At 62.2% G+C, this 21,826-nt stretch overlaps 1 long non-coding RNA gene across 3 annotated transcripts in view; it reads right to left on the reverse strand.

Moving 5' to 3' along the window:
* Positions 1-631: 631 nt before the first annotated feature.
* LOC310885459 overlaps positions 632-21,826 on the reverse strand; it is a 36,237-nt gene continuing 15,042 nt past the window's right edge. For 2 of the 3 annotated variants that reach the window (XR_014574813.1, XR_014574814.1), the window contains exons 2-4: positions 2,554-2,606; positions 1,585-1,687; positions 632-746 (exon numbers count right to left, since the gene is read on the reverse strand). This is a non-coding gene — a long non-coding RNA (uncharacterized lncRNA). Of the gene's footprint in view, positions 2,607-21,826 lie in introns of all 3 variants that reach the window. The other variant, XR_014574812.1, reaches the window with a different exon arrangement.

The raw sequence follows: 21,826 nt of genomic DNA on the forward strand, positions 1-21,826 counted from the left end.
AGACCCTAAATTCACAGGTTTCTTCCAAATATATGCCTTTACTTGGATATATAGAGAGTCATAAATAGGGTTAGGGTTAGGGTTGTTGTTAGTTTCGGGAGAATTTGGTGACATAGGTGTTGGGTTAGAGTCATAATTAGGCTTAGGGTTAGGGTTATTAGGATTTGGAGAGAAAGACAGTGCAGAGTCCTGTTGTGTGTGTGGGGGTTGTGTAAAGACTGCCCAAGGAAGTTCAGGTCTACCAAAAGTCTTTTGTTGTGAGCACTTTTTGATGGGACAATTTGGTGACGTAGGTTTTGGGTTAGGGTCATAATTAGGGGGTCTGCAGTTGTAAGTATAACAATCTTAGGCCATCACTGTGAGGATGAAGATCTCAGTGCAGCTATAGAAATGTACCCTGAACATCTGTGCTATACAATCCACAAATGGGCTGTTTTTTATTTTCAATGAGGAAGTCAGCAGTCATTTTGGGAGCTGTGACAGAAGTGTAACAAATATCTACAAAGTACAGGTAGGAAAGGAAGAAATACATGTGCAGTTTCAGATGTTGACTGCTCACTAAACCGACAAAAATGAGCAGATTTCCTGGCATGATAATCATAGAGAAGAAAAAAAAAAACATAACAAAACATATTTTCTGAATTACTTTATTTTCTGAGAATCTGAGAAGAATGAATTCCTTCATGCTGCTTGCATTCCCAATGTTAATCAGCTGGTTGGCAATGTACAATATACAGCCTATATACCTAGAATGACAAGGACATCTTCACTTTTTTTTTTTTTATTTTTTTTTATTCTTAATTATGAATTCTGTATCAGAAGTATATACAGATTAAGAAATATATAGGATTAATATTAAGCTTATGAAGTGATTAATTTCCGTATTACCTTAGTAGATATTTAATTCTACATGCATAAGAATTCAGACATATCTGTGACTTCAAGATTTTGAAGAACTGGCTCTATGGCTGGTGAAAGGGAAGTTCAGATTCTTACTGTTATAGAGTTGGTTTTGTGTGTGAATGGATCCTTCCTATTCATGGGAGTGCTTTGATGACTAAACCCAACACATCATAAAACTATTCTGCTCTGATACAAGGATCTTGGTGGAGGAATATACATTTTTATTTAAATCATAATAATGGCATAATATATATATATTTTTCTTTTCAAAATTATATTGGAATATTGGCTATTACTAAAAAAGAGTTGTCCAAACCTTTACAGGACTAGTTATTCATAACTGACTGAAGTTGTATGTGAAAGAACTGTAATTTCCAACAATCGTGCAGTACAAAGAATATTTCAGTCTTGCTGTAACAATAAAATGTCTGTTACACCTACATTGACACAATCTTATGTTTTTCATATCACAGGGTTGGAGATAAATGCCAAGAGATCTATTCAGCTCATTTGGACCAGAACCAGAGTAAGATCTGATATCCAGTAAATACTGTAAAATTATATGGAAGGAGAAAACATCTGTTCCTTTAAGAGTATGTGGTCAAGGGCCTTTTCAATGAAAACAAAATGAATGATGAGAAAAGGAGGAAGCCATAAACACAACTATAGAGAGACACATACCTGGTTAATAAATGACAAGGGCAGGTGCAATACCACTTTCCTGGAGCCTATTTTCTTATCTCTGGTAAGCATCTGAGACACCTTGGCACCGGTGTTTATGTAGCTGCGGGAGAAAAGGCATCAGCAACCACCACACCAACAACCTTTCAAGAAGGTCTTGGGACACAGTCTTGGAATAATTAGTATACAAAGCAAGAGCTGGAGGTGGGGATTAACTCATAAATAGCACAAATCAGAGGTGCACAAATCATGTGCACCCACCACCATCACAGACACAACAACAACTGGAGCAGAGATATCACTGGAACCCAGGGTGGTTATCTGGACCTTTCCTCTACTTCTACCTTTCTAACTCTTTATAACTCTCTCTCTCTCTCTCCCCAACAATGTATGTTATGGGCAGTTCAGCCTTTTTAAAAATAACAAGGTTTAAATAGCTCCAGTTAAAAACAAGGTTTAATCAGTTTCTGCCAGAATAGTTTCTGTCATCAATAAAAAATTTTGATAGATCATTTGGTGTTATGTCACCTTAATTTAGCCCAAGGATACTTTGAACATCAGCTACTTCTGAGTGGGTCATCCAGGACTGTCCTCCCTGGGCCCCCACAGCAGTAATGAGAAATAAACCTGGTCAGACACCCTAATTGATATGTGTGCATGGAATGTGGGAATGTTTATTTCAGTAAGATTATCCTCACCAACCACTGGGATGGGAATGGTGTGTGTCCCAAAAAATCAGATACTAGGGTGAGTGTTGGTGTGTGCATGTGAGATGGCTGCAATGTCTAGGGGCTAGTGATACTGAATCAGAAGGACATATAGTTCTCTCCATAATAGAATAATAGAGCCAAAACCAAAATGTTTTATGAAACAGATAGGCCAAACATTTACTATGTTTAGTTAGATAGAAGGAAGTTTAGAAACCTTGTATCTCTAGTGTTACCTTACTCACTAATTAGTCATCTTTACCTGTAAGACCACACAGAATTGTATCCCAGGGCAGGAGGCAACAAAACCTAGGCCTGGAGGATAAGTATGAAAAAGAATAGGTTAGGAACTCATTTTATGCCCATGTCCTTGGATGTGTAAATGACTTAGCTTAGTATTTATGCCTAAGTTGAAACAACAAGATAAGAAAGAACATGGTGGTCTGAGCATACGCAAGAAGTGGATTCAAGCAGTGAACATAGTGAGGAAGACTATCAACAACAACCATAGACATCTGGAAGACCACCATTAGAAACAATTGCACATGCATCAGGGACATTTACATATTTTAATTAGTTATGGGAAACATTGTGAATATGTTGAATACTTCTCGGAAATCTAATGACTATGTATGTCTTGAATGTATGTAACTCCTGTAGCTTGAACAATTCAGCACAAAAGGGGTCAAAGGGCAAAAAGACGGTAGAGAGGGTCAGAGAAGGTCAGAGAAGGTCAAAGAAGGTCAAAAGTCAGAAAGAGGGCCAGAGAAGGTGAAAGAATGTGAAAGAAGGTGAAAGAAGGTTGAACAAGGTCAAAGAACGTAGAAGAAGTTCAAAGAAGATCAAAGAAGGTCAAAGAAGGTCAAAGAAGGTTACAGAAAATCAATAATGTCAAAGAAGGTCAAAGAAGGCAGAAGAAGTTTGAAGACGGTCAAAGAAGGTCAAAGAAGGTCGAAGAAGCTCAAAGAAGAAGCTAAAAGAAGGTCGAAGAAGCTCAAAGAAGAAACTCAAAGTCGAAAAAGCTCAAAGAAGATCTAAGAAGGTGAAAGAAGGTTGAAGAAGGTCGAAGAAGGTCAAAGAAGTTCAAAGAAGGTCAAAGATGGTCAAAGAAGGTCAAAGAAAATCAATAATGTCAAAGAAGTTCAAAGAAGGTCAAAGAAGTTCGAAGAAGGTCAAAAGACGACTGTGTAGTCAGAGAGGGTCAGAGAAGGTGAGGAGGCTGAAAGTCTGGGAAAAGAATATCTGAGAAGTTTGGGAATAAAAACAAGTTCAGGGTAGGTCAAATGGTGGAGGGAGGGTCAGAGAGGGTTAGAGAGGGTCAAAAAGCAAAAAGAAGGTGAAGAGAGTCAGAGAAGGTGAAAGAAGGTGAAAGAAAGTCAAAAGGCAGAAAGAAGGTGAAAGAAGGTCAACAGGCGAATATGTAGTCAGAGATGGTCGGAGAAGGCGAGGTGGCTGAAAGTCTGGGAAAAGAATATCTGAGAAGTTCAGGAATGAAAGCAAGTTCAGGGTAGGTCAAATGGTGGAGGGAGGGTCGGAGAGGGTTAGAGAGGGTCAAAACACGAAAAGAAGGTAAAAGGGGTCAGAGAAAGTGAAAGGAGGTCAAAAAGGTAAAGGCAGAAAGAAGTTAGAGAGGGTCAGAGAAGGTGAAAGAAGTTCAAAAGGCAGAAAGAGGGTCAGAGAAGGTGAAAGAAGGTGAAAGAAGTTCAAAGAAGGTCAAAGAAGTTCAAAGAAGTTCGAAGAAGTTCAAAGAAGGTTCGAGGAAGGTCGAAGAAGGTCGAAGAAGGTCAAAGAAGGTCAAAGAAGTTCGAAGAAGGTCGAAGAAGTTCAAAAACGGGCAAAGAAGTTCAAAGAATCTGATAGAAGTTTTAAGAAGTTCGAAGAATGTCAAAGAAGGCCGAAAAAGTTTAAAGAAAGTCAAAGATGGTTATAGAACATCGAGGAAGGTCGAAGATGAAATAAGGCCCCTGATCCGAGCCCCTGACCCTGGAGCTGACCCTGAGCCCCCAACCCCCAGAATGGACCCCAGATTCAGAGCCCTGACCACAAGCCCTGACCCCGATCCCTGACACCGAGCTCCTGACCCCAGAGCTGACCCTGACCCCGGAGCTGACACTGACCCCCAAACCCCAGACCCGAACCCAACCCCCGATCCCCAGAACAAAGCCCCGACCATGGAGCTAACCCCACAGCTAACCCCAGAGCTGAACTGCAGACCTAAACCCCAGAGCTGAAACCCTGAGCTAACCCCAAACCCTGACCCTGAGTCCTGGACCACATAACCTGGACCTTGAGCCTCAGACCCCGAACCCTGACCCTAAGCCCCGACCTGAGCCCTGACGCTGAGCCCCAACCCCAGAGCTAACTCCGGATATGAACTCTGGACCTGAACTCCAGAACCCGAGCCCCAGATCCCAGAGCTTATCCCGAGACCCCCAACCCCAGAGCTGACCCTGACACCCAACCACCAGAACAGATCCCAACCCCAAACCTCCAGAACAGACCCCGGACCTGGAGAGAACACAGAGCCTTGACTACGAGCCCCAGCCCCGGACCCTCGACCCCGGGCCCTCTTCCCCAGACATTTAACCCCAGGCCCTCAACCCTAGAGACCCCACCCCCCAGCTGACCCCCAGCCCTGATGCCAGAGCTGACCCTGAGACCCTGACCCTGGATCAGACCCTGAGCCCCCAAGCCCCAGACCCAACCCCGGACCTGGAGTACCGATCCCGAGCCCTGATCCTGCGTCCCTGACCCCGAGCCGCTGACCTCAGCGCTGACCCCAGACCCGGAGCTGACCCCGAGCCCTGACGCCATAGCTGACCCCGAGACCCTGACCCTGGGTCTGACCCTGAACCCCCAACCCCTGGACCCAACCCCAGACCTGAAGTACCGATCCAGAGCCCTGACCCCGAGTCCCCAACCCTGAGCCACTGACCCCAGAGCTGACCCCGAACCCAGAGCTGACCCCAAGCCCCAACCCTGACGCAAACCCAAGCCCCAGCCCCAAGCCCAAGCCCCGAGACCCAGCCCTGGACCCTCGACCCCGCGCCCTCAATCCCGAAGCCCCAATCCCAGAGCTGACCTCGAGCCTTGGACCAGGAGCTGACCCTGAGCCCCGGACTGACCCGGAGGTGACCCCGAGCCCTGACCCCTGTGCTGTCCCTGACCCCCAAAATGGACCCTGGACCTGGACCCAGAGCTCACCCCAAGCCCCAAACCTGGACCCTCGACCCCGGAGCCCCCACCCTGGAGCTAACCCTGAGCCCCAGCTGCGAGCCCCAACCCTGAACCCCAGCCACGGACCCTTGACCCTGGACACTCGAACCCAGACACTCGACCCCGGAGCCCCCACCCCAGAGCTGACCCCAAGACCCCAACCCCCGGAATGGACACTGGACCCGGAGCCCCAACCCTGAATCCCAATCCCAAGCCTTGACCCGAGCCCTGACCCCGAATCCCCGACCCTGAGCAGCTGACCTTGGAGCTGACCCTGACCCCAGAGCTGACCCCGACCCCTGACCCCCAGAACGGATCCCGACCCCTGGAACAGACCCAGGGCCTGCAGCTAACCCTGAGGCCCAACCCCAGACCCTTGAACCCAGACCCTGGACCCTGGACTCTGGACCCTGAGCCCCATCCTTGAATCTCAGCCTCGAGCCCCAGCCCCGAGCCCCAGACACGGACCTGACCTCGAGCCCCAGACCTGAACCCAGACCAAACCCTGAGGTGCAGACGCGGACCAGACCCCACGTCCCAGACCCAGACCCAGCTCTGAGCCCTGGACCCAGACCCAGACCCGGGCCCAACCCCTGGATTCAGACCACAGCCCTACCCCCGGTCCTGGACCTCAGCCTGAGCCTCAGACCTGGACCCGACCCCAAGTCCCGGACTCGGACTCGACCCCGAGCACAGGACCTGGACCTGGGCCCAAGCCCTGGACCCTTGACCCTGGACCCTCGGCCCCAGAGTTTGCCCCAAGCCCCAACCCCAAGCTCCTACCCTGGAGCTGACCCCGAGCCCCTGACTCCGGAGATCACCCCGGACCCAGAACTGACCCCGAGCCCCAAACGTGAGCTCCAACCCTGAGCTCTAAACCCAAGCCCCAACCCTGAGCCTTAACACCGAGCCCCAAACCTGGACCCTCAATCCTGGACCTTCGAACCTGGAGCCCCCAACCTGGACCCGACCAAGGAACCCCCACCCAGGACCTGACCCCAAGACATGGACCTGGACCTGACCCAACCCCGAGACCCAGCCCTGAGACCCCAGACCCTTAACCCCAGACCCAGGACCCTGACCCAGACCCAACCCTGAGATGCGGACCCAGACCCAGACTCGAACCTGAGCCCCGGACCTGGACCCAGACCCGACCCTGAGATGCAGACCTGGACCAGACCCCGAGCCCCAGCCCTGAGCCCCAGCCCTGAGCCCCAGCCCCAGACACTCAACTGTGGAGCCCCCACCCCGAAGCTGACCCCGGACCTGGAGCTAACCCCGAGCTCCAGACCCGGACCTGACCCAAAGACCCGGACCCAGAGCTGACCCCAGGTCCTGACCCTGGAGCTGACCCCAAGCCCCGAAACTGACCTTGGCCGGGACCTGGAGCTAACTCTGTGCCCCAAACCCGAGCCCCAACCCTGACCCATACCTGAGCCCCAGCCCCGGACCCTCAACCCTGGAGACCCCACCCTGGAGATGACCCCAAGCCCTGGACCTGGAACTGACCCCAAGCCCTAACTCTGGAGCTGACCCCAAATCCCAAAACAGACCTTGGGCCCAGACCTGGAGCTGACCCTGAGCCCCAGCCCCAAGCCCCAACCCCAGAACCTTGACCCCGGAGACCGCACCCCAGAGCTGATCCTGAGCCCCTGACACCCAGAATGGACCCTGGACCCAGAGCCATGACCCCAAATCCCAACCCTGAGCCTTGGCCCCGAGCCCCAACGCTGAGTCCCTGGCCCAAGCTGCCGACCCTGGAGCTGACCCTGACCCCTGACCTCGAAACAGACCCCAATCCCTGACCCCTGGAACAGACCCCAGACCTGCAGTTAATTATGAGACACAAACCCAGACCCTCGTACCGGACACTTGGCCCTGGAGCCCAGGCCCCATCCCCAAATCCCAGCCTTGAGCCCCAGTGCCAGACCCAACCTCGAGCCCAGGACCCAAACCCAGACCCAACCCAAAGCCCTAGACCCAGACCCAAACCTGAGCCCCGGACCCGGACATGGACTCAACCCTGAGACGTGGACCCAGACCAGACCCTGAGCCCCAGACCCAGACCTGACCCGGAGCCCCGGACCTGGACCCGGACCCGGGACCAACTCCCAGATCCAGACCTCAGGCCGAGCTCCAGAATCAAACCCGACCCCGAGTCGCGGACCCAGAATCGACCACAAGCACAGGATCTGGACCTGGACCCTTGACCCTGGACCCTCGACCCCAGAGTTCACTCCAAGACCCAACACCAAGCCCCAACCCCAGAGCTGACCACCAAGACCCTGACCCTGGAGCTGACCCCAGACCCGGAGCTCACCCAGAGCCCCAACCCCAAGCTCCAACCCTGAGCTCTAAACCCGAGCCCCAAACCTGAGCCTCAACTCCGAGCACCAATCCCAGACCCTTGACCCTGGACCTTTGTATCCGGAGCCCACAACCCAGACCTGACCCCAGAGCCCCACCCAGCACCCGTCTCTGAGACCTGGACCCGGACCTGACCCAAAGACCTGGACACAGCTGACACAGACTGCCAAACCCGAGCCCCAACCCTGAGCCCCAACCCTGAGCCCCTGCCCCGAGACACAGCCCCGAGCCCCAACCCCGAAACCCAGCCACGGACCCTTGACCCTGGAGCCCCCACCCAGAACTGACCCCAAGCCCCCGATCCGGAGCTGACCCCAACCCGTGGAACAGACCCTTAATCCACAGCTAACCCCAAGGCCCAACCCCATACCCTTGAACCCGGACCCTCAACCCGGACCCTCAACCCTGAGCCCCATCTCTGAATCCCAGCCTCAAGCCCCAGTCCCAAGGCCTGGACAGAGACCTGACATTGAGCCCCGGACCTGGACCCGGACCTGAGCCTGAGCCACGGACCCAGACCTGGACCTGAGCCTGAGCCTTGGAACCAAGCCATCAACCTGGACCTGGACCCAGACCTGAGCCTGAGCCACGGACCTGGACCCAAGCCCGAGCCATTGACCTGGACAAAGGCCCACACCCGGACCTGAGCTCGAGCCCCTAAACCGGACACGAGTCTGAGCCCCAGACCCAGACTCAGACCCAACCCTGAGCCCTGGACCCGGACCTGACCTCAAGCCCCAAACCTGAGCCCCAACCCCGAGCCCCAGCCCTGGACTTTCAAGCCCGGACCCTCAAACCCGGACCCTCAACCCCAGACCCTTGACCCTGAGCCCCAAACCCGGACCTGACCCTGAGTCCTGGACCTGGATCCGATCCCAAGCCTTGGACTCGGAACCTGGCCTGAGCCCCGGACCTGGACCTGGACTTGAGCCCCAGGCCCTCAACCCCGGATCCTGACCCTGGACCCTTGAACACAGAGATCACCCCAAGCCTCGATGCTGAGCCCATGTTCCCGAGCCATGAGCCTGAGCCCCCGACCCCAGAGCTGGCCCAGGACCCTTGACCCCGGAGCCTCCACTCTGGAGCTAACCCTGAGCCCCAGACCCAAGCCCCTGACCTCAGAGCTGACCCTGAGCCCCAGACTGACCCAGAGGTGACCCCAATCCCTGACACCAAGGTTGACCCTGACCCCCGAAACAGACCCCGGAACTGGACCCAGAGCTAACCTTGAGCCCGAACCCCAAGCCCCAACCCCAGACCCTCAACCCCAGAGCCCCCACCACAGAGCTGGCACAGCCAGTAACCCCCAGCACAGACCCCAGACCCGGAGCTTACCCCGAGCCCCAACCCCAAGTCCCAGCCCAGGACCCTCGATCCCAGACCCTCAACCCCAGACACTTGACCCTGGACCCTTGACCCCGTAGCCACCACCCCGGACCTGACTCCAAGGCCCCAACCCCCAGAACAGACCCCGAACCCAGAGCCCCAACCCCGAGACCCAACCCTGAGCCTTGATCCCAAGCCCTGACCCTGAGTCCCTGACCCTGAGCTGCCGACTCTGGAGCTTACCCCAACCCCAGAGCTGACCCTGACCCCTGACCCCTGGAACAGACCCCAACCCCCGACCCGTGGAACAGACCTGGGACCCGCAGCTAACCACAAGACCCAACCCCAGACCCTCAAACCTGGACCCTGGACCCTGGACCCCGATCACAATCCCTGAATCCCAGCCTTGAGGTTCAGCCTCGAGACCCAGCCCCAGACCTGAACTCGAGCCCTGGACCCGGACCTGAGCCCGAGTCCTGGACCTGGACCTGAGCCCAACTCACGGACCCGGACCTGGACCAGAGACTGAGGCCCAGACTTGGACCCGAGCCTGAGCTCTGGACCCGGAACTGAGCCCGAGCCCTGGACCTGGACCCGAGTCTGAGCCATGGACAGGGACCCGGACCTAGACATGGACCTGAGCCCAAGTCTGAGCCCTGAAACTGGATATGAACCCAGTTGTGGACCCAGACCCAGACCCAACCCTGAGCTCTGAACCAGACCCAGGCCGAACCCCCACACCCGGACCCGACCTCAAGCCCCAACTCTGATGCCCAGCCCTGAGCCCCAGCCCCAGACTTTCAAGCCTGGACCTTCGAGCCTGGAGCCTTGACCCCAGAGCCCCAGACCCGACCAGAGCCCCAAAACCTGTCCCCCGGTACCAGACCCAGACCCGAACCCAAGGCCCAACCCTGAGCCCCAGCCCCAAGCTCTCACCCTGGACCCTCGACCCTGGAGCCCCTGACCCCGGAGCCACCAACCTGGACCCAACCCCATAGCCCACGACCCGGACCTGACCCTGGAGCCCCAGACCCAGATCCAACCCTGAGCCCAGCCCCAGACCTGTGCCCGGCCCCAGGACCCTTGACCCTGGAGTTCACCCCGAGCCCCAACCCCGAGCCCCGAACTCAAGCCCCAGCCCCAAGCCCCCAACCCCAGAGCTGAACCTGGACTGTCAATCCTGGAGTCCCCTCTCCAGAGCTAACCCCGAGCCCCAACCCTGAACCTCAAATCCAAGCTCTAACCCCGGAAACTTGAACCCGGACCTTCAAACCCTGAGCCCCCAGCCTGGACCCGACCCTGGAGCCCCCAGCCTGGACCCGACCCTGGAGCACCCACCCTGGACCAGACTCCAAACCCCAGAACCAGGCCTGACCCAAACACCCAGACACAGAGCTGACCCCAAGCCCTCGACCTGGAGCTGACCCTCAGCACCCACCCCAACTCCAACCCTGAGCCTGAGCCATGAGCTGCAGCCACGAGCCCCAGCCTCAGACCCTCGACCCTGGATCCCCCATGCTGGAGATGACCCTGAGCCCTGGATCCAGAGCTGACCCCAAGACCTGGACTGACACGGAGGTGACTCCAACCCCTGAAACAGACCACAGACCAGGACCCGGAGCTGACCCTGAGCCCCAACCCCAAGCCCAAACCCTGGACCCTCGACCCCAGAACACCCACCCCAGAGCTGACCCTGAGCCCCAACCCCGGAGTTTACCCCAACCCCCTAAACAGACCTCGGACCTGTACCCGGAGCTAACTCTGAGCCCCAACCCAGAGCCCCATCCCCAGACCCTTGATCCCATAGCCCCCACCCCGGAGCTGACCCTGAGCCCACAACCCTGGAAAAGATCCCACACCTGGAGCTAAGCCCGACCACAAACCAGGAACCCCAACCCCAAGCTGCAGCCCCAGACCCTCGACCCCAGACCCTTGACCCTGTGCCCAGAACCCAGAGATGACCCTGACCCCCGGAACTGAGCCCCGACCCCAAGCCCCCGACCCCAAGCCCCCAAACCCTGAGCTGACCCAGGACCTTTGACTCCAGAGCTGACCACAGAACAGACCCTGAGTCCCCACCCCGGAGCTAATCCCGAGTCCTGGACCTGAGCCCCGGACTTTGGAGCTGACCTGGACACTGGAGCTGACCCTGACAAAACAACCCCTTTTACAGACCCCCAGAACAGACCCCGGACTGGATCCAAACCTGAGCACCAAACCTGAGCCCCAACCCCAGACCCTTGACCACTAACCCTTGACCCCAGACCCTCGATCCCAGGCCCTTGACCCCAGACCCTTGACCCCAGACCCTTGACCCCAGAGCCCCAACCCTGAAGCTAAACCCAAACCCCAGACCCGAGCCCCAGACCCTGGAGCTGACCCCGAGCCCCACCCTGGAGGTCACCCCAAGCCCTGACCCCAGAGCTGACCCCAAACTCCCAACCCCGGAGCTGACCCCAAGCCCCTAATCCCTGGAACGGACCCTAGACCTGGAGCCCCGACCCCAGAACCAAATCCTAAGCCTTGACCCTGAGCACCAAACCAAAACCCCGACCCCAATTTGCTGACCCCAGAGCTGACCTTGACCCCAGAGCTGACCCTGACCCATGACCCCCAGAACAAAACCGGGCCCGGAGGTAAACCCGAGCCCCAACCCTGGACCCTTGACCACAGACCCTCAACCTCTGACCATAGACCCGAGCCCCAACGCTGAGCCTGAACCGCAGACCCTCGAGCCCCAAACCAAGCCCCAGCCCTGGACCCGACCCCGAGTTGTGTGCCAGAGCCCTGGACCCCAGAGCTGACCCTGAATCCCAGCCAAGGAGCTGACCCCTAGCCCCGAACACCCAGAAGGGACCTTGGACCTGGAGCCCCGACTCCAAGCCCTGACACTGAGCCCCTGAACTTGGAGCTGACCCAAATTCTGGAGCTGACCCTGAGACCCTGAACCCAGAGCTGACCCTGGAGCTGGAGCTAACCCCGAGCCCCAACCCCGAGCCCCAAACCTGAGTCCCAACCCTGAGCTGCAAATATGAGCCAAAACCCCCAAGCCCCAACCCCAGACACTCAAACCCAGACCCTTGACCCCAGACCTTCGACCCCAGAGCCCCTGACCCAGACCCGACCCCGGAGCCCCTGACCCCAGCCCCCAGACCTGGACCTGACCCCAAGGCCCAACCCAAAGCCCCAAACCTGAAACCCCACCCTGGACCCTTGATCACAGAGCCCCGACCCTGATTCCTCAACCCTGGACCCTTGAACCTGGAGCCATTGTCCCGAACCCAACCCCAGAGCCCACAACCTGGACCCGACCCTAGAGTCCCAGACCCGGATCTGCCCCTGACCCCAGACCCAGACCTGTGCCTGAGCCCAGGACCCTCTAGCCTGGAGTTCATCCCAAGTCCCAACTCCGAGCCCCAACCTTGAGCCCCAACCCCAAGCCCCTGACCCCAGAGCTGACCCCAGACTGTGGAACCCAGATTCCCCAATCCAAAGTTAACCCTGAGCACTGGACCTAAGCCCCAGACCCTGGAGATGACCCTGAGCCCCGACCCTGGTGCTGACTCTGCGCCCCTGACCCCTGAGCTCACACCAGACCTGGAGCAAACCCCGAGACCCAACCCCAAGCTCGATCCCCGAGACCCAAACCCAAGCCCCAGCCCTGAGCCTCAACTCCAGGCCCTTACCCTGGACACTCAAACCTGGACCTTCGATCCCTGAGCCCCCAACCCAGACCCGACCCTGGAGCACCCACCCCGGACCTGACCCCAAGCCCCGGACCCGGACCTGACCCAAAGACCCAGACCTGGGGCTGACCCCAAATGCCAACACCGAGCCCCAGACCCAGGCCCCAGGCCTGAGTCAAGGCTCTGATCCACAGCCCCGGACCCTTGACCCTAGAGCCCACACCTGGAGCTGACCCTGAGCCCCAACCCCAGAGGTGACCCCGAGCCCTGACCCAGGAGGTGACCTTGAGCCCTGACCCCGGAGCTGACCCCGACCCAGAGCTGACCTTGACAAAATGACGCCTGGAACAGACCCCAGACCTGAGCTAGCCCCAAGCCCAAATGCCAAGCACCAGCCCCAGACCCTTGACCTCGTGACCCAGACCCGGAGCTGACCCTGAACCCACACCCTGGAGCTAATCCAGAGCCCCGGACCCAAGTCCCAGACCCTGAAGCTGACCCTGAACCCTGACCCCAGAAATGACCCCGAGCGCCACCCCAGAGCTGACCCCAAGCCCCAACCCCAGAGCTGACCCCAAGCCTTCAACTGTGAAGATGATCCTGAGTCCCTGACCCTGGAGCTAACGTTGAGACCCTGAACCTGGAGCTGACCCCGAGCCCCAACCCAGGAGGTGACCTTGAGCCCCAACCTTGGAGCTGACCCTGATCCTGGAGCTGACCCCAACAAAATGACCCCTGGAACAGGCCCCAGACTGTAGTTAACCCCAAGCCCGAGCCCTGAGCCCCAGCCCCAGACCTGACCTCGAGGTCCGGACCCGGACCCAAACCAAACCCTGAGACATGGACCCAGACTAGACCCCGAACCCCAGACCTAGACCCTACTCCAAGCCCCAGACCTAGACCCAGACCTGGGCCCGACTCCTGGATCCAGACCTCGGCCCGAGCCCTGGACCCGGACCCAACCCCAAGCACAGGACCTGGACCTGGGCTCAAGCCCCGGACCCTCGACCCTGGACCCTCGACAGCAGAGTTCACCCTGAGCCCCAACCCCAAGCCCCAGCCCCGGAGCTGACCTTGAGTCCCTGACCCAGAAGCTCATCCCAGACCCGGAGATAACCCTGAGCCCCAACCCTGAGCTCTAAACCCAAGCCCCAAACCTGAGCTCCAAACCCAATCTCTAAACCCTAGCCACAAACCTAAGCCTCATCTCCAAGCCGCAGACCTGGACCCTCAACCCTGGACCTTTGAACCTGGAGCCCACAACCCAGGCACAACCAAGAAGCCCCCACCAAGGACTCAACGATGAGCCCCGGACCCAGACCTGACCCCAAGCCCCTGACCCGGAGCTTACCCAGAGAGCCAATCCTGTGCCTCAAACCTGAGCACCAGCACTGAGCCCCAGCCCTGAGCCACAGTGCCAGAACCTGGACCTGACCCTGCCAAGCCCCTGGACACCGTGGTGGACCCTGTGGTGGACCCCAGGCACCAACTCCTGCTGAGGCCCCAGACCCCATGGCAGACCCCAGCACGGACTCCTGCTGATCTCCTGGATACCGCGGTGGACCCTGGGTGATGACTCCAGTTGAGGCCCCAGACCCTGCAGTGGACCCCAGATACCAACTCCCACCAAGGTCCTGGAACCCGCGGAGGACCCCGGGCTTTCAATCCCACCGACCACCCGGACTCTGTGGCAGATCCCGTGCACTGACTACCGCCGTGCACCCGGGCTTCCCGGCGGTCCCCAGGCGCTGACTCCTGCCCAATCCCCGGGCCCTGCGGCAGACCCCAGGCGGCCGTTCACACTGGGCTCCCGGACCCTGCGGCAGACCCTGGGTGGCGACTCCTACCGGGCCGCCGGGCCCTGCGGCGGACCCCAGGCGGCGACTCCCGCCGAGCCCCCAGGCCTCGAGGCAGACCCCGGGCTGCAACTCCTGCTGGGCCCTTGGGCCCCGCTGCTGACCATGGGCAGCGACTCCCGCCGGTCCCCCGGGCCCCACGGCGGCCCCTGGGTGGCAACTCCCTCTGAGTCCCAGGAGCCCGCAGCGGACCCTCGGAACCGACTCCCACCACACCTCTGGGCTCCATGACGGTCCCTGGGTGGCAACTCCCACTGGGGCCCGAGGCCCCGTGGCTGTCCCTGGGTGCCGACTCCCACAGGCCCCCCGGGCTCTGCAGCAGACCCCGGCGGCGACTTATGCCAGGCCCCCGGGCCCCATGGCGGAGCCCGGGCAGTGACTCCCACCGGGCCACTGGGCTGTGCACCGGACCCTGGGGGGAGAGTCTTGCTTGGCCCCCAGGACCCGTGGCAGACCCCAGGCGCTGACTCCCGCCGGGATCCCGGGCCCCGTGGCAGACCCCAGCCTCTGACTCCCGCCAGGCCTCCAGGCCCCACAGCCAACCCCGTGCGCAGACTGCCGCCGGGCCCCTGATCCCCTCGGCGCACCCAGGGTGCCGACTCCCGCTGTTCCCCCAACCCTGTGGCGTACTCCGGGTGGCGACTCCTGCCAGGCCCCCAGACCCCGTGGCGGACCCTGGCGCCGAATCCCGCCGGACCCCTGGGCCCTGCAGCAGACCCCGGGCGCTGACTCCTGCCGAGCCACCAGGCCACGTGGCAGATCCCGGGCAGCAACTCCCACCGGGCCACTGGGCTCTGTGGTGGACCACAGGTGGCATCTCCCTCTGGGCCCCCAGGCCCTGCGGCGGACCCCAGGCGGCAACTCTTGCCGGACCCCCGGAAGGCCCTGCAGCGGACCCCGGGCGGCATCTCCTGGTGGACTCTGGGCCCCGCGGCATCCCCCGGGTGGCGACTCCCACCGGGCCCCTGTACCCTGCTGCGGACCCCGGGCGGCGACTCCCGCCGGGACTCCGGGGCCCGAGGTGGACCCCGAGAGGTGACTCCCGCTGGGTCTCCGGGGCCCGAGGTGGACCCCTGGAGGTGACTCCCACCGGGACTCTGAACCCCGTGGCAGACACTGGGCAACGACTCCCGCCAGGCCCCCTGCCCTGCGGCAGACCCAAGGCAATGACTGCCTCTGGGCCACCGTGCCCCATGACAGACCCTGGGTGGCAACTCCCACCAGGCCCCTGGGTCCCATGGCGAACCCCAGGCTGCAACTCCCGCCTTGGCCCCAGGCTTCATGGCGGACCCCGGGCGCCAACTCCTGCTGAGCCCCCAGGCCCTGCGGTGGACCCTGGGTGCTGACTCTGCCGGGTCCCCGGGCCCTGCAGCAGACCCCGGGCGGTGACTCCTGCCGGGCTACCGGGCCCCTTGGCAGACCCCAGGCGCCGACTCCCGCTGGGCCCCCAGACCCCATGGCAGACCCCGGGCAGAGACTCCCACCAGGCCCCCGGGCCCCATGGTAGACCCTGACCAGTGACTCCCACGGGGACCCCAGGCCCTGTGGCAGACCCCAGCTGGCGACTCCCACCGGGACCCAGTGCCCTGCGGTGGACCACAGGCGGCGAATCCTGCCGGGACACCAAGCCGCGCGGTGGACCCTGGGCGATGCTTCCTGCCGGGGCCCCAGGCCCCGCGGCGAACCCCGGGCGCCGACTCCTGTCGGGTCCCCGGAGCCCGCGGCGGACCCCAGGCAGCGACCTCCGGTGGGCCCCCGGGCCCTGCAGCGGACACGTGGCCGAATACCACCGGGCTGCCAGAGCCTGTGGCGGACCCTGGGCACTGAATCCCAACAGGCACCCGAAGCCCTCCGCAGACCCAGGCGCTGACTCCCGCCGAACCCCCGGGACCTGCGGCGGACCCCGTGCGGCTCCCTGGGGGTCGCAAGGCGGGGTCCAGCGGGGTGCCATTGGGACCTGCTGGGGGTTGCCAGGTGGGGTCTGCCGCAGCACCCCTGGGGCCCACCGGGGGTCACCGAGTGGGGTTTGCCGCGGTGCCAGGGGGCCCACAGGAGGTTGCCGGGCAGGGTCCACTGGGGCTCCCAAGGGCCCACTGGGGGTCACCTGGGCGGGGTCTGCTGGGGCACCCGGGGGCCTGCCAGGGGTCACCGTGCGGGGTCTACCAGGGCTCCCAAGGGCCCGCCTGGGGTCGCTGGGTGGGGTCCGCTAGGGTGCCCGGGCACCCGCCAGGGGTCGCTGGGGGGGTTTCGCTGGGGTGCCCGGGGGCACGCTGGGAGTTGCCGATGTGTGTCCGCCGGGGTGCCCGGGGGCCCACCTGGTGTTGCCACTTGGGGTAGGCTGGGGTGCCCGGGGGCCCGCTGGGGGTCACCAGGGGGGATCCCCTGGTGCGCCAGGGGGCTGCCGGGGGTCGCCGGGCGGAGTCCCACGAGGTGCCTGGGGGCCCTCCGGGGGTCACCGGGAGGGTTCTGCTGGGGCGCCTGATGGCCCCTCGGGGGTCAACAGTGGGGGTCGTCTGGGGTACCTGGGGGCCCGCCAGTTTTCACCGGGGTGTGTCCACTGGGGCGCCTGTGGATCAGCCAGGGGTCACCAGTGGGGGTCCTCCAGGGTGCCCGGTGGTCTGCAGGGGTTGCTGGGTAGCCTCCGCCAGGGTGCCCCGGGGACCACCGGGGGTCGCTGAGGTGGGTCCGCCAATGCAACCAAGGGCCCACTGGGTGACAACGGACACAGTCCGTTGGGGAGCCCGAGGGCACACAAGATCGCCAGGGGTGGTACGCCGTGGCACCTGGAGGCCCGCTGGGGGTCACCGGGAGGGGTCTGCCAGGGCACCAGGGGGCCGGGTGAGGCCCCTGGGATGCCCAGGGGCCTGCCAAGGGTCACAGGGGTGGGTCCTCCGGTGTACCCAGGATCCTGCTGGGGGTCACCGGGGTGGGTCCTCCGGGACACCCGGGGGCCCGATGGGGGTCACCTGGGTGGGTCCTCGGGGGTGCCCGGGATCCTGCTGGGACTAACGGGGGTGGGTCCTCTGGGTTGTCCGGGTTCCCTTCGGGAGTCACCGGCGTAGGTCCTCGGGGGTGCCCGGGGGTCCCGCTCGGAGCCACTGGTGTGGGTCATCCGGGGTGCCCGGGGTCCCGCTGGGAGTCAGCGGTGTAGTCCACGGCATTGCCCGTGGACCTGCCGGGAGTCACTGGTGTGGGTCCTCGGGGGTGCCCGTGGACCCGCTGGGAGTCACCGAGCTGGGTCCTCGGGGTGCCCGTGGACCCGCTGGGAGTCACCGGGGTGGGACCTTCCGGTGCCCGGGGACCCGCCGGGAGTCACCAGGATGGGTCCTCGGGGGTGCCCAGAGTCCTGCTGGGAGTCAGCAGGGTACTCTTCGAGGGTGCCCGTGGACCCGCTGGGAGTCTGCGAGGTAGTCCTCGGGGGGGGCCTAGGGGTCCCGCTGTGAGTCAGTGGGGTACTCCTCGGTGGTGCCCGTGGACCCGATGGGAGTCACCGGGGTGAGTCCTTCGGAGTGCCTGTGGACCCGCTGGTAGTCACCGGGGTGGGTCCTCGGGGGCGCCTGGGGGCTTGCAGGGGGTCACCGGGGTGGGTCCTCGGGGGCGTCCTGGGGCTCGCCAGGGGTCACCGGGCTGGGTCCTCGGGGACGTCCTGGGCCTCGCCGGGGGTCACCGGGGTGGGTCCTCGGGGGCGCCTGGGGGCCAGCGGGGGGTCACCGGGGTGGGTCCTCAGGGGCACCCGGGGGCCCGCCGGGGGTCACTGGGGTGGATCCTCTGGGGCACCTGTGAGCCCTCCGAGGGTCACCGGGGTGGGTCCTCGGGGGCGCCCGGGGGCTCGCAGGTTAGCCACCGGGGTGGGTCCTCGAGCACGCCCCAGGGTGGGTCTTCAGCGCGCCCGGGGCTTCACCGTGGGTGCCTCAGAGTTCCATTTTGCGGTGACTCCCATTGGCACCCCGGGCGCCCCCGAGGACGCGCCCGTGACTCCCGGCGGGACGGCGGGCAACCCTGTGGACCCGCCGTAGTGACTCCCAGCCGGTCCACGGGTGCCTCGGAGGAGCCACCACGGTGAGTCCCAGCGGGTCCCCGGGCGCCTCGGAGTACCAAAACCGGTGACCCCTTGTGGGTTCACGGGCATCCCTGAGAACCCACCCAGGTGACCCCCAGCGGGTCCACGGGCATCCCCGAGGACCCACCCAGGTGACCCCCAGATGGTCCACGGGCACCCCGACGATCCACCCAGGTGACTCCCTGCCGGTCCACGGGCGCCTCGGAGGAGCCACTCTGGTGCTTCCCAGCGGGTCCCCAGGCGCCTCAGAGTACCAACCCCGGTGACCCCGTCGGGACCCCATGCGCCCCTGAGGACCCACCCCGGTGACTCCCAGCTGGTCCACAGGAACTCCCTAGGAACCATCCCTGTGAAGGCCGGCGGGACCGCGGGCACCCCTGAGTACCCACCCCAGTGACTCCCAGCCAGTACACTGCAACCCCCGAGGACCCACCCAGGTGAATCTCAGGGGGACCGCTGGCACCCCCGTGGACCCGCCGCGGTGACTCTCAGCGGGTCCATGGGCACATGTGAGGACACATCACCATGAGCCCCGGCGGGTCCCCAGGCGACGCTGAGGACCCACCCCGGTGACTCGCAGCTGATCCACAGATAATCCCAAAGACCCACCCCAGTGACTCCCAGCGGGACCGCAGCACTTCCAAGGACACGCCCTGGTGACTCCCAGCGGGTCCAGGGGGGCCCCGGGGGGAGCCACCCCAGTGACACCCAGCGAGTCCACGTGCACCCCCGAGGACCAACCAGTGACTCCCAGCGGGCCCCCGGGCGCCCCTGAGGACCCACTACCATGACTCTCAGCGGGTCAACGGGCGCTTCGGAGTAGTACCCCGGTGACCCCCAGGGGACCCCGTGCGCTCCTGAGGACCAACCCCGGTGACTCCAAGCGGGTCCACGGGCAGCTCCGAGGAACCACCCAGGTGACTCCCGGCAGGACCGCGGCACCCCAATGACCAACCCGGTGACCCCCAGGGGGTCCACGGGCATCCCAGGGGACCAACCCCGGTGACTCCCACTTGGTACACGGGCACCCCGACGACCCACCCAGGTGACCCACCCCCCCCCACCCCCCCCAGCGGGTCCACGTGCACCAACCAAGGACCCGCCCAGGTGACTCCCAGCGGGTCCACAGACACCCCCAAGGACCCACCCTGGTGACTCCCCCTGGTCCACAGGCAACCTCGAGAACCCACCCCTGTGACTCCCAGCGGAAACACGGGCACCCCGTGGACCCATCGTAGTGACTCCCAGCGGGTCCACGGGCAATCCTGAGGACACACCCCGGTGACTTCCAGAGTCACCCAGGTGACCCCAGCGTGTCCACGGGCAACCTCGAGGACCCACCACCGTGACTCCCAGCGGGACTGCGGGCACCCCCATGGACCCGCTGTAGTGACTTCCAGCGGGTCCACGGGCGATCCCGAGGACACACCCCGGTGACTCCCAGAGGGTCCATGGGCACCCCCAAGGACCCACCCAGGTGACACCCCCCCCCCCCCCGGCGGGTCAAGGGGCACCCCGGAGGAGCCAGTCCGGTGCCTCCCAGCGGGTCCACGGGCACCTCCAAGGACCCACTACGGTGACCCCCGGCAGGACTGCGGCACCCCCAAAGACCAACCCAGAGACCCCCAGAGGGTCCACGTGCATCCCGGAGGACCCACCCAGGTGAAACCCAGCTGGTCCACAGGAACCCCCGAGGAACCACCCCGGTGACTCCCAGCGAGTGCACGGGCACCACAGAGGACCCACCCAGGTGACTCCCTGCCGGTCCACGGGCAACCCCGAGGACACACCACGAGTACTCCCAGCGGGACCCCGGGCACCCTCAAGGACCCAGCCAGGTGACCCCCAGCTGGTCCACGGGCGTCTCGGAGGAGCCACCACGGTGAGTCCCAGCGGGTCCCAGGGCGCCTCGGAGTACCAACCCCGGTGACCCTGTTGGGATCCCGGTCGACGCCGAGGACCCACCCCGGTGACTCCAAGCGGGTCCACGGGCATCCCCGAGGACCCACCCAGGTGACGCCCAGATGGTCCACGGGCACCCCGACGACCCACCCACGTAACTCCCTGCCGGTCCACGGGTGCCTCGGAGGAGCCACTCCGGTGCTTCCCAGTGGGTCCCCGGGCGCCTCGGAGTACCAACCCCGGTGACCCTGTTGGGACCCCGGTCGACGCCGAGGACCCACCCCAGTGACTCCAAGCGGGTCCACGGGCACCACCGAGGACCCACCCTGCTGACTCCCAGCTGGTCCATGGGAACTCCCTAGGAACCACCCCGGTGACTCCTGGCGGGATCCCGGGCACCACAGAGTACCCATCCTGGTGACTCCCAGCGGGTCCACGGCAACCCCCGAGGACCCAGCCAGGTGACCCCCAGCGGGTCCATGGGCAACTTCGAGGACACACCCCCCCGTGACTGCCGGCAGGACCGCGGGCACACCCGAGTAACCACCCCGGTGACTCCCAGGCAGTACACGGCCAACCCCGAGGACCCACCCCGGTGAATCCCAGGGGGACCACTGGCACCCCCGTGGACCCGCCGCGGTGACTCCCAGCGGGTCCATGGGCACACGCGAGGACACATCAACGTGACCCCCAACGGGTCCCCAGGCGACCCCGAGGAACCACCCCGGTGACTCACAGCTGGTCCACAGATAATCCCAAAGACCCACCCCAGTGACTCCCAGCGGGACCGCGGCACTCCCAAGGACACGCCCTGGTGACTCCCAGCGGGTCCAGGGGGGCCCCGTGGGGAGCCACCCCAGTGACACCCAGCGGGTCCACGTGCACCCCCGAGGACCAACCAGTGACTCCCAGCGGGCCCCCGGGCGCCCCTGAGGACCCACTACCATGACTCTCAGCAGGTCAACGGGCGCCCCGGAGGAGCCAGTCCGGTGCCTCCCAGCGGGTCCACGTGCACTCGGAGGACCCACCCCGGTGACTCCCATTGGATCCCCGGGCACTTCGGAGTAGTACCCCGGTGAACCCATCAGGACCCCATGCGCTCCTGAGGACCAAACCCGGTGA

This window comes from Anser anser (assembly GCF_964211835.1).
Source record: "Anser anser genome assembly, chromosome: 23".
Classification (NCBI taxonomy): domain Eukaryota; kingdom Metazoa; phylum Chordata; class Aves; order Anseriformes; family Anatidae; genus Anser; species Anser anser.